An 11,103-nucleotide genomic window follows, 5' to 3' on the forward strand; every position below is an offset into this window, starting at 1 on the left:
AAAGATTTTATTTATTTATTTTTAGAGAGGGAAGGGAGGGAGAGAGAGAGAGAGAGAGAGAGAGAGAGAGAGAGAGAGAGAGAAACATCGATGTGCGGTTGCTGGGGGCTGTGGCCTGCAACCCAAGCATGTGCCCTGACTGGGAATCGAACCTGAGACACTAAATATTTTCCTACAGTCAGCATATGGGTAGTATTTAAAGCTGGCTGAGGCTGGAGGAGCCTTGGAAGGAATGTAGGTAGGCTTGAATGACTGACTCTTCAGCCTGTGTCCTATCCCTCAGTCCGACGATCTGCTTGCTAGCACTCTGGGGACCAAAAAAAAGGTGGCCAAGGGTCGGAGGGGATGGCCGAGGTAGAAAGAGAAGACATCTCAAACTTACTGTTGAAGGAGGAGGAGGCAAGAAGATTCAGGGGGAGGGGACAGGAGTTTTGGAGGCAAGAACCAGGAAGCAGCGCGGCAGTGTGGGGGTGAGGCTCAGAGCCCCCGCCCCAGTGTGGCCCGCCTGCTTGGGCTTCTCTCCTCTCTGTACCCACATTGAACTTCACGGTCAGTTGTTTCAGGGAACAAATGCCTGTCGCCGTGATCGCCCCTGCCCTGTCTTTTCTGCCGCTCCCCAATCTTGGGTCCACCCACCTTCCTCCAGGCTGCTGGAATTTGCTGGACACCAGACAAGACCTGGGAGATGAGCCCAGTGATCCCTTGGGGAGGTGACATCACCCGGGCCCTTGAAAGGCTGAGAAGGCCCAAGGCCCTGTTCCTGCCTCACAGCAGCGGCATTCCGGGGCCTGCCCCCACCCCAGCCTCTGCCCTTCCCCGGGGCTCCTGGGATGGGTGACCGAGCTGGCTCTGGAGCCAGAACGGCCTGGGTTTAAACCCCCTCTCTGCTTCTCTGGGGTCTGTGACTTTTGGCAACGTAACTAAGGTTTCTGAGACTCAGTGTTGTTTTGTTTTTAAGTTATTTGTACGGAGAGACTACCCGTCGCGATCATTTCACCGTCCTGATCCGTGTGGGGGTTCCTTCGGAGAATTCAATGACATGGGATGGTGGACAGCACACCTGCCAGGGCTTGGGGCAGGAAAGGAATCCCTCCCAGGTGCGAAAGTACATCTCCCCACCCTCTCTGCCCCGCTCCACCCCTCCTCCTCCAGTCCCTGCCAAACATCTGCCCCAATGGCCAGGCTGTCAGCACTGCCCCATTAGCCACTCCCTCCAGCTCCCACCCAGGGGCCCCCGGGGGGAGCCGTCTCCACTCTCCTCTCCTCTGACCCTTCTGCACAGGGACACTGCCCCACCTTCTCAGTTCCTGCACCCCTCCCACCTCCTTCCTGGACTCCTCTTCCTTCTTTTCCTCCCCTTCACCCCAGACAGCCACGCCCCCAAATGCTGCCCTTTGCCCTCCTCTCACTCCAGCGCCCTCAGCTGCTCCCAGCTATTCACTGGTTCATTTGCTTGGCAGAGGCTGGGGGCCGCTACATGCTCCGTGGTGTCATCTAAGCTGGGAAACAGGCTCGGGAGACAGCCCCTGCCCGGGGGCGGGTGCGTCCCAGCACAGCTGGGGCGAGGCAGACGTCGCACAGTGTGATGGGCCGGCCCTGAGAGTCCCTTGATTTGCCCCAAAGAATCGAACTGTTGCCCACTAGCCCCTTCCTGCCGCCCGGGGAGCTGAGCCCTCTCCAAGGCCAGGCTACCCTGCGCCTCACACCCTCGGGCTCCCTCCCAGCATCCCGCCCTCCCTCCCTCCCTCCTCCAGCCTGCTCAGCCCTGCTCCTCTCCGGCTCCAGCCTGCACTCCAGGCCTCCCTCTTACTCAGAAACATTCGGAAACAGTGGCCGGCCCTGTCTCCACCTCCTCGCTTCTCAAGCCACTAACTCCTCAAGGCGCTGCAGCCTGGCTTCTGCTCCCTCCACCCCCCGGAGCCTCTCCGCGGTGCCTCCAGCGGTTGTGCTGATTCCCAGGGACAGCCTCGTGCCTTATCTTCCTGGACCTCCCTCCGACTTCTGGCATCCTTCACTCCCTTTGGCTCGAAATGCTGTTCTTTCCTTGGCATTTGTGGCCCCACCACCCCTACCCCCTTTCTAAAATTCACACCTGGTCAAGCCAGCTGAAGCCTGACAAGGCTCTGGACTCTGTTAGGGATTAAGGTGTTTGGCCACTGCCCACCTGGGCAGGTCCCCTCTCTCCATCCCTGCCTTTGGCCCTGCTGTTCCCTTCACCTGACACCCTCTTTCCTCCTCACCCCTGGGGTCCCAGGGCAAATCAACATTGGAAGCCTTCTTCGGACTCATGTAGCTGGCCCGGCCACTCTTCCTGGGGTCTTCTGACGCCCCCTTCGTCCTTCATCACACAGCCCTGGGGTCACTCACCCCTGCTGTCTCCCCCACGAGGCCGCAGGCTCGCTGCTACCGCGGGAATGCCAGATACAGTGCATGGAACTCACGGAAACTCACTTTGTCGGAAATTCAGACCGCTGGGTGCTCTGTATTTTCACAGCTCAAATTTGGCAACCTGAACAGCTGTGTGCCCGCCCCCCTGCCCCGGCCTGGCGCCTGACGTGTGCAGAGCAGGCACTCAGTAAATATCAGGGGAAGGGATAAGGTGGCAGTGATGGGAGCAGGTGCAGGGACCGAGGGGCACAAAGGAGAGGTAACAGGCCCCTGGAGGAGGTGGCACCTGAGTCGAGGCAGATGGAGGTCATTAGGTCCTGGCAGCCACCGCCCCGCCATGGGGACGCCTCCTCTCGTGCGTTGAATCGTGGCCCCTAAAAAGCCACGTTGGAGTTCTAACCCCTGGTACCTGTGCCTGTGACCTTATTTGGAAACAAGCTCTTTGCAGACGTGATTAAACGAAGGGTCTCAGGATGAGATCATCCTTGGTGGAGGATTGGCTCCAAACCCAGTGACTGATGTCCTCAGAGGAGGCGGGAGAGGGGGGCTTGAGACGTGTAGACGCAGAGGACACTGCCGCGCAGAGGCGGAGGCAGAGCTCAGATCAGGGTGAGGCAGCTCCAGCCACAGAGCGCCCAGGACTGCCAGGAGCCCCCCCCCGCCGGAGCTGGGGGAGAGGCACGGGGAAGACTCGCCCTCGGAGCCTGGGAGGAACCAGTCCTGCTGACGTTTTTTAAAAAAGATTGTATTGAGCCCTGGCTGGCGTAGCTCAGTGGATTGAGCACGGGCTGCGAACCAAAGTGTCGCAGGTTTGATTCCCAGCCAGGGTACATGCTTGGGTTGCAGGCCACGGCCCCCTGCAACTGCACATTGTTTCTTTCTCTCTCTTTCTCCCTCCCTTCCATCTCTAAAAATAAATAAATAAAATCTTTAAAAAAAAGAATACTATTTTCATTTAAAAAAAGATTTTATTTATTTTTAGAGAAGGGGAAGGGAGGGAGAAAGAGAGGGAGAGAAATATCAGTGTGTGGTTGACTCTCACGTGCCCCCCACTGGGGACCTGGCCCACAACCCAGGCATGTGCTCTGACTAGGAATCAAACCAGAGACCCTTTGGTTCATAGTCTGCACTCAGTCCACTGAGCCACACCAGCCAGGGCCCAACATCTTGATTTGAAACTTATGGTGTCTCACCCTGGCTGGCATGGCTCAGCAGACTGAGCACTCCCCTGCAAAGTGAAAGATCACTGGTTTGATTCCGGGTCAGGGCACGTGCCTGGGTTAGGGGCCAGGTCCCCTGTGAGGAGCATGCAAGAGGCAACTGATCGATGTTTCTCTTGCCCATCGATGTTTTCCTCCCTCTCTCTAAAAGTAAATAAGTAAAATGCACTTCTGCTCTCCCGACCCGTGAGAAAATAAATTGCTGTGTTTAAAGCTATCCAATTTATGGCGGCCCCAGGAAACTAATACACTCCCGAGGCTCCATCTTGCCCAAGCTCAATCTATAAGATTCTTCCTTTCATGACCTTTGCCCCCAGAGCTGCTCAGAGTGCCAGAGCTCTTATGTGGCCGGTGACGGGCAGCCACCACAATGGCCCCGAAGAGCCTCACCCCCCGCACTCGTGAGCACACCCAGTGGGGCTGAGCTGCGTGATGAAACAGCACTGCAGAAGCCACAGCACGTGAACCCGAAGACCAGGTTCTCTACCCTGAGACCAAGCTTCTGCCTACTATTCTCTGGGGTTGCTCCCCATGGGGGAAGCCAGCCGTCGCCCTGTGGGGACGCACGGCGGTCCCTTGGAGAGAGGTCCCCATGGGGAGGAGCCGAGGCGTCTCACCAATAGCCAGCCCCAGGCTGCCACCCCAGGGAGCGGGCGCCGTGGGTGAGAATGGTCCCGCGCTAGTCAAACCTGCAGGTGACTGAAGCCCCAGCCAACGTCCTGGTGGCTGCCCCGTGGGAGACCCGGACACGGAACTACCCAGTAAAACCCCTCCTGAGAGTCTGACTCACAGAAGCGTCGAGGTCCCCTGCTAGGCAGCCCTACTGCCGCCTCTCTGAGGCAAGGCCCAGCTAACCCTCATGGCTTGGTCTCAACGTTGAGGCCCTCGGGCCCCACCCGTGGCACCAGAAGTCAACAGGAGATGGTTGGTTGGACTTTGTGGTGACAGCTGGTCTCGCTGGCCTCAGGAAGGTGAGAGGGACCAGGTAATCATCGAGTCTACTTTAAAAAAAAAAAAAAAAAAAAAAAAAAGAAGATTAGCCCTGGCTGGCGTAGCTCAGTGGATTGAGCGTGGGCTGGGAACCAAAGCATTGCAGGTTCGATTCCCAGTCAGGGCACATGCCTGGGTTGCAGGCCACGGCTCCCAGCAACCACACATTGATGTTTCTCTCTCGCTCTCTCTTTCTTCCTTCCTTCCCTCTCTAAAAATAAATTAAAATAAAATCTTTAAAAAATAAAAATAAAATAGGAATTTAAAGAAAAAAAGAAAATATACTTATAAAAAAGATTTTATTTATTTAAAATTTTTTTTTAAATTTTATTTTTAGAGAGGGAAGGGAGGGAGAAAAAGAGAGAGAGAGAGAGAGAGAGAAACATCAATGTGCAGTTGCTGGGGGCTGTGGCCTGGAACCCAGGCATGTGCCCTGACTGGGAATTGAACCTGCAATGCTTTGGTTCGAAGCCTGAGCTCAATCCATTGAGTTACACCAGCCAGGTATTTATTTATTTTTAGAGAGAGGGAAAGGGAGGGAGAAAGAGAGGGAGAGAAACATCAGTGTGTGATCGCCTCGCACGTACCCCCTACTGGGGACTTGGCCCGCAACCCAGGCATGCGCCCTGACTGGGAATCGAACCGGTGACCTCTTAGTTTGCAAGCCAGTGCTTACAAGTCTACCTGTTCTTGACCGCCAGGGAGGGGGATGAGATGCCCTGACTTTGGGGGCCACAGCTTCTTCGGGCCCTTGTCTGGGCGAGTCATGCCCACCCTGAGCAGACCCCGTGCCCAAAGGTCACGGCCCCGTGTGTCTCCCAGGGTCGCTGGAACACGGTGCCCAAGCTGAGCGCTCCAATGTGGCGACCTGTGGCCTCCCAGTTCTGGAGGCCAGAAGTCGGAGGACCCGGGACCAGCAAGGCTGGGTGCTTCTGATGGCCGCAGACCCACCACTGGGCTCAGTGAGTCTCGTCCAGCAGGAGCTGCGGCTCTCTTGGCCAGTTCTCACCTCAGGAGAGGTGGGCCCCTGGAGCCATGACTCAGGGTCCAGAGCCCATGTCTGCTGGGGGGAGAAGCCCCCCATCTCCTTCTCCTATTTGTAGTTCAGAGTGCGCTGATGCAAGGAGGGTGCTGTGTTGGGTGCAGGGGGCAGTGGGGCTGGGGTTGCCTGCCCACCCAACAGCTATGTTTTTGTGTTCCTCGCTCATGGAGTCCCGGTTCTGCTCAGGGGGTGGGTGGAGACCCCTGGATATCAGGGCAGGTGTGCTGTGGCACAAACCTGATGGGCCCACTCCCGTCACGGAGTCCTATGTGCCTTGGTCTGCTCAGGGACTCACAAGAAAGGTATTTCTCCCTAATAAAAGAAGGATGCCAAGGAGAAAACCCCTGCCCTATGCCCCTCTCCTCCACTCTGGAAATTGGGCTCCAAGGGTGGAATGGTTGGAGCAGCTGCAGCCATCTAGTGACCATGAGGAGAAATCCGACAGATGCAAGAGGCAGAGGTGAGAGATGAGAAGCACCTGAGGCCTTGATGACCGAGGAGCATGGTCCGTGGAGACCACCAACCTCCACACATCTTAGGACAGATAATAAAATGTCTGCTTTTTTCAAAACACCATTGAGTGGAGGACCAGCCAAAAGCCTCTTCACTGAAAGGAGGAGGACGTGGGGGTATGAAAAGCAGGGCTCTGGCATTAGCTGGTTGGGGATTGGTCTCAGCTCTGCCACTTTCAGGCTGTGAGATCTTAGGCGAGTCACCTTCTGAAGTCTCAGCTCTTTACCTGCAGAGTGGAAGTCATGAGACCACCGGCCCCGTAGGGCTGGTCTGGAGAAAACGGGGTAACTGAGGTGAGGCATCTTGCACCCAGTGGTTGGTACCCCTAAGCATCGGATCCGTCTGTTTACTCATCCACTACGGTATTCAGCCACAGTTACTGAACATCTATGTACTTGCGCTAATTTTGGGTCTGAGGATGTAGCTGTGAAGAAAAGGCACTCAGAGACGTTGGCTCTTTCTATGATTATTCTGAGACTTTGCCGACGATGAGCTCCTAATACCTTGGTACAGTTCGAGGAGATTTGACAGAAATGAATTCTTGGACCTGGCACTGGAGGTCCCTGCGGAGTGAGAGGGGCTGGGGGCAGCCAGGCGGGCTCTCCCGAGGAGGCGGTGCCTGGGAGACCGAGGCTGAGTCACGCAGCAGCCACGCGTTGGGCACCTGCCAGGTGCCAGCTGCCGTGGAGCTGTGTGAGGAGCTGGGGGTGCACCGGCCACCAAGACAGATGCCCACCTTCTCTGGGCTCACGGGTAGGTGGTCCCGTTGGAGTGACTCGTGCCGAGATGGAGAGGGGGCCGGTGTCCTGCACAATCTGAGCTCCGTTTTGCAAGGCAAATGAGAGTCATTGAGAGGGGTGCAGGAGTGCTCCTCCGCTGTCGGGGACGGCAGGTTGTCGAGCGGGGCCGGAGCGCAAGTCTGTGTGGGGTGGCGTTCTGGGAGGCGGCATTGCAGGGGCCATGGTTGTGAGAGACAGAAGACCGACATCAACCAAGGGAATGGATCAACTGGCTCGTGCGACTAAAAAGTTCAGAGGCTGGGTGGCTGCAGATGAGGTTGACCCAGTGACCCAGTGATGTCACGGAGAAACCAGTTTTTCCCCATCTCTTCGCGGTCCCCTCCACAGACCTGGCTGTCCTCCAGGATCAAAGATGGCAGCCAATGCTCCCGGCTCAGCGTCCTGGCCTTTGTCCCATATTTGCAGCCTGCTGATTGGGCCACATGAGGTCACTGGTCCACGTTCTGAACCCCATGGTGTCCAGGGCCTTGGGCAAGGCTGACACCGGCGTGGGATCGACCCCGCAGCACCCCAGTGACCCCCAGAGGAGAAAGGCAACGGTGGGCGGGGGGGAACAGGGGTCAGGAGGCCAGATTCTGAAAGAGATATAAGTCATGCCCAAGGCTAATGAGAAGCAGAGGGCTGACTGGATCAGATTGGTTTTGAGACAAATCACTCTGGCTACTGAGTGAGGAGCAGATTCGGGGAGGGCAGGAGGGGAGGCAGGGAGGCCCGCCGGGAGGCTGTCCCGCAACAGGCGAGGGGGAGCGGCTGCCTGGGGGAGGCCGACAGAGGTGGGACACGGACGTGAAGCACAGAGGAGCACAGGGCAGCTCCCGAGTACCTACTCTGGGCACCGGTGGGAAGAGAAATTGGGAGCAGGGCGAGCAGTGCCCATGAGCGGTCGAGAGGCCACGATCCGTTTGGACTGACTGGCCCGAGGTGTCTGAGAGACAGCCCAGCTCAGAGGTTCAGAAGGCGGTTGGTTGGGTAAGGGGGTCCCCGAGCCTGGGGTGGGTGTCTGGGCTGGAGACTGGAGCGACCACAGCATGGGGAGTTAAGGACGCAGAGCAGACCTGGAAGACCAAGACCAGGGTTTGGGGACAGCCAGGAGGACAGCCAGTGGCGGGGGGGTAGGGGGGCTGATGACTGGGAGCAGGGGTGGCGCCCTCTGTTCAGAGGTGGAGCGAGACCCTGCCTGCCAAGCGTCCTTGGGGTTTACAGACAACAGTCACGGGTGACCTTGGCGAGACCGGTCTCTGTGGAGTGGCCGGGGGGTGAAGGGCTCGGGGTTGGGAAGTGAGTGGGAGGTGAGGACAAAGATGCAGGAGTGCGAACAACCCTTTTAAGAAGCCTGGCTTGAAAAAAGAAAAGCTAGCAGTAGCTTCAGAGGAGAGGGGTAGATAAAGGGGACTGTGGGTGGAGGGAGGGGTGTGTGTGTGTTGGGGTGTCCGTGTATGTGGGGCGGGGGGCGGTTAGGATGGAGGGACTTAGGTGGGCTGATGTGTTGAGCAAAATAATGAGGGAAGAGAGATCAGTGAGGACCAAGGTGCTTGGGATGTGTGTGTGTGTGGGGGGGAGTGTGGGTCTGGGAACTAGGTTGGCCTTGAAGGGGGAGGTACCTCTACACCTGGAGGTGAGAGGGAAGGAGCTGAGTCTCGGTGTGGGGGGAGGCCTCGGAGGAGGGTTTCCTGCCAGATGGCCTCAATTCTCTGGAAGTGGGAGGCAAGGCCGTGTGTTGAGGGCCATGCAGCAGGTGGGTGGGGGCGGGGTGCAGGAGGAGCCTGAGCGGGGAGCAGGAAGGTGCAGGCCGACCCGACCTGGGAGCCCTGGATGTGTCCGGACAGAGCAGAGCGTGCCTGCTGAAGCCACTGGTCCCCAGGGCCAGGCAGGGCGCGGAGCATGCAAATCGGTGGGCCGGGCTAGGCTTTGCAGGGTGGATGGGGCATTCTAGGGCACCCGAGAGGGCTCAGCAGATGGTGAACACACCTGTTTGGCTGGATCAGAAACAAGTTGCAAAGCCCTTGAGTCCTGAGCTGGGAGAAGAGGAGAAGTTCCGACTTTGCCCGGAAGGCCATAGGTAACCACAGGACATTACTGAGCAGGCGTGGGACAGGGTCAGAGCAGTATTGGAAAACTGCTGTCCACCCAGGCGTCCTTGGTGGGTTGGAGAGGTCAGACTGAAGGCAGGAGTCTGGGGCGAGTCTGAAGGGAGGGTGCTGAGGGGCAAATGTCCCAGAAAAAGAGCTATTCGCTCCAGGGGTCAGACCGGGGAGATCCAGGTGGCAGTGGCCCACAGATCACGGGCCGCCTCACAGAGCGGTGAAGGGGCTTCCAGCCTGGCGCGGGGCGCTCAGTAGGGGGTCCTGCTTCAGAAAGAAACCAGCATCTACCTACGGGGGCTCTAGTTACATTCCAGCCGAAATGATGTTGGATTCTCCCAACAGTCAGATGAGGTCAGAATTATTGGTCCCTTTGAGAGATGGAGGGACTGAGGTTCAGAGAGGCCAAGTAACTCACCTCAGACCACACAGCAAACGAGTCCTGTCTCCTCTGCCATTCTGCTGGGGGTTTCTGTTCCACCTGACATTCTTCTGGAAGGTTCTGGGTCAAGAAGACTTGCTGGGGATTGGATCTAAAACTCAGTAACTCCAAGGGGTCCAGGGGGACCTCGATTTCACGCACTTGCCCCAGGAGAGTGGGCTCCTCAGAGTGCTGGGCTTAGCCCGGCTGGGAGGACATTTGTGGCCAGGCTGAGGTGGGACCCCTTGGTTCTCACTGTCACCGCCAGAGGGCGCCAGCTGTTGCCCAGGTGAGGGCGAGGGGAGGTCCCCATCCTGGCTTCCGGAGAAACAGTGTGGGCTCCAGGGTCTGGAAACTAACCCCCCGCATGGGTCCAGGGAGTGCCCCCACCTTGTCCTGTCTACCTCGTCTAAGGTCTCAGTGACCTTTCCTCCCCAATTCCTGCTCCGCTCAGGGAGTCGGATTTCTTCGGCGTGGGTGTCAGGAAGCTGGGGTCTCCTGCTGACCCGGAGGTCCCGTGCTGCTGCGCCCTCCCCCTCCACCACTCAGATTGGCCTGCCTCGCCGCCTTCAGCCCCCTCCTCACGCGGCCGCGGTGCTGAGGCAGTGCCAAGCACCAGGTTGTCACCTCTGTCACCTTCTGTCAGCCTCTTCACAACCCTGGGGGGGGGGCGGTGTGTGTGAGCCGGTCCAGGGGATTTATTAACTGGGCCCAGAGGGGGGAAGGGCAGTGCCCTGGGCCACACAGCGTGCCAGTGGGTCCGGGGTGGCGGGGTGGGGGAAGGGAGGGAGGAATCACATTCCTGCCTGGGAAGGGCTGAGGGGGTGGGGGCCCTATAGGGAGCTCCCCGAGCTCTTCCCACAATGGAGCCCATCTCCTCTGTCCCTGCTTCACCCCTCCCCGGGCTTGCAGTCTGGAGAAGCACCTCCCCCCAACTCCTCAGCCGGGTTTCTCTCAGATCCTGCCACCCTCCCTCCCCCACCCCGGGGCCGCCCGCCCGCCTGCCTGCCTGCCTGCCTGCCTCCCTCCCCAAGCTTAGCCCCTTGGCTGTGGCCACTGAGGGCCTGGCGGGGGTCCCAGGCACCACACCGCAGCGGCCAGAGCTCGGGACAGTCCCAGTCTGTCTGGCAGGGATGTGAGTTCAGGATTGGCTGGAGCTGCCCCCGCCTTTGGGAGGAGGGAGCTGTAAGGGGAGGCCCGGTGGCTCGCTCAAGGTCACCCTCCTTTTCTCTCCCAGCATCCCTGTGCGACCTTTGTCCCTTCTGCCTCACCTTGAGGAGGGAGGAGGCGAGGTGCCCGAGAAGCTGAGGACCGAGGAGCTCCGACAGAGGAGGAAGGCTTCTTGGGCTCCTGACATTTATTCATTCAGCAGCTATTGAGTGCCTCCCACATGCCCGGCGCTGGGAACACGGCAGCGAACACGGTGGACACAGTCCCTGCCCACAGCCCAGCAAGGAGACAGACAGGATATAAACAATCACACAAATAATGTAAACTTGTGTTCCTAGCAGTGTGGCAAAGGCCCTGAGCGAGCAGGGTTTGGTCAGCTTCCCCTGGGGATCCCAGGATAAGGAACCTTGTCTGGCCTGGGAGGGCGGCAGCGTTCTGCCATGGCCGAGGGCTTTGCGGAGGCCTGTGTGGCGGCCCT

This window comes from Phyllostomus hastatus, unplaced genomic scaffold, assembly GCF_019186645.2.
Source record: "Phyllostomus hastatus isolate PE091 unplaced genomic scaffold, TTU_PhHast_1.1 phas_scaffold_11, whole genome shotgun sequence".
In the NCBI taxonomy this organism is placed as follows: domain Eukaryota; kingdom Metazoa; phylum Chordata; class Mammalia; order Chiroptera; family Phyllostomidae; genus Phyllostomus; species Phyllostomus hastatus.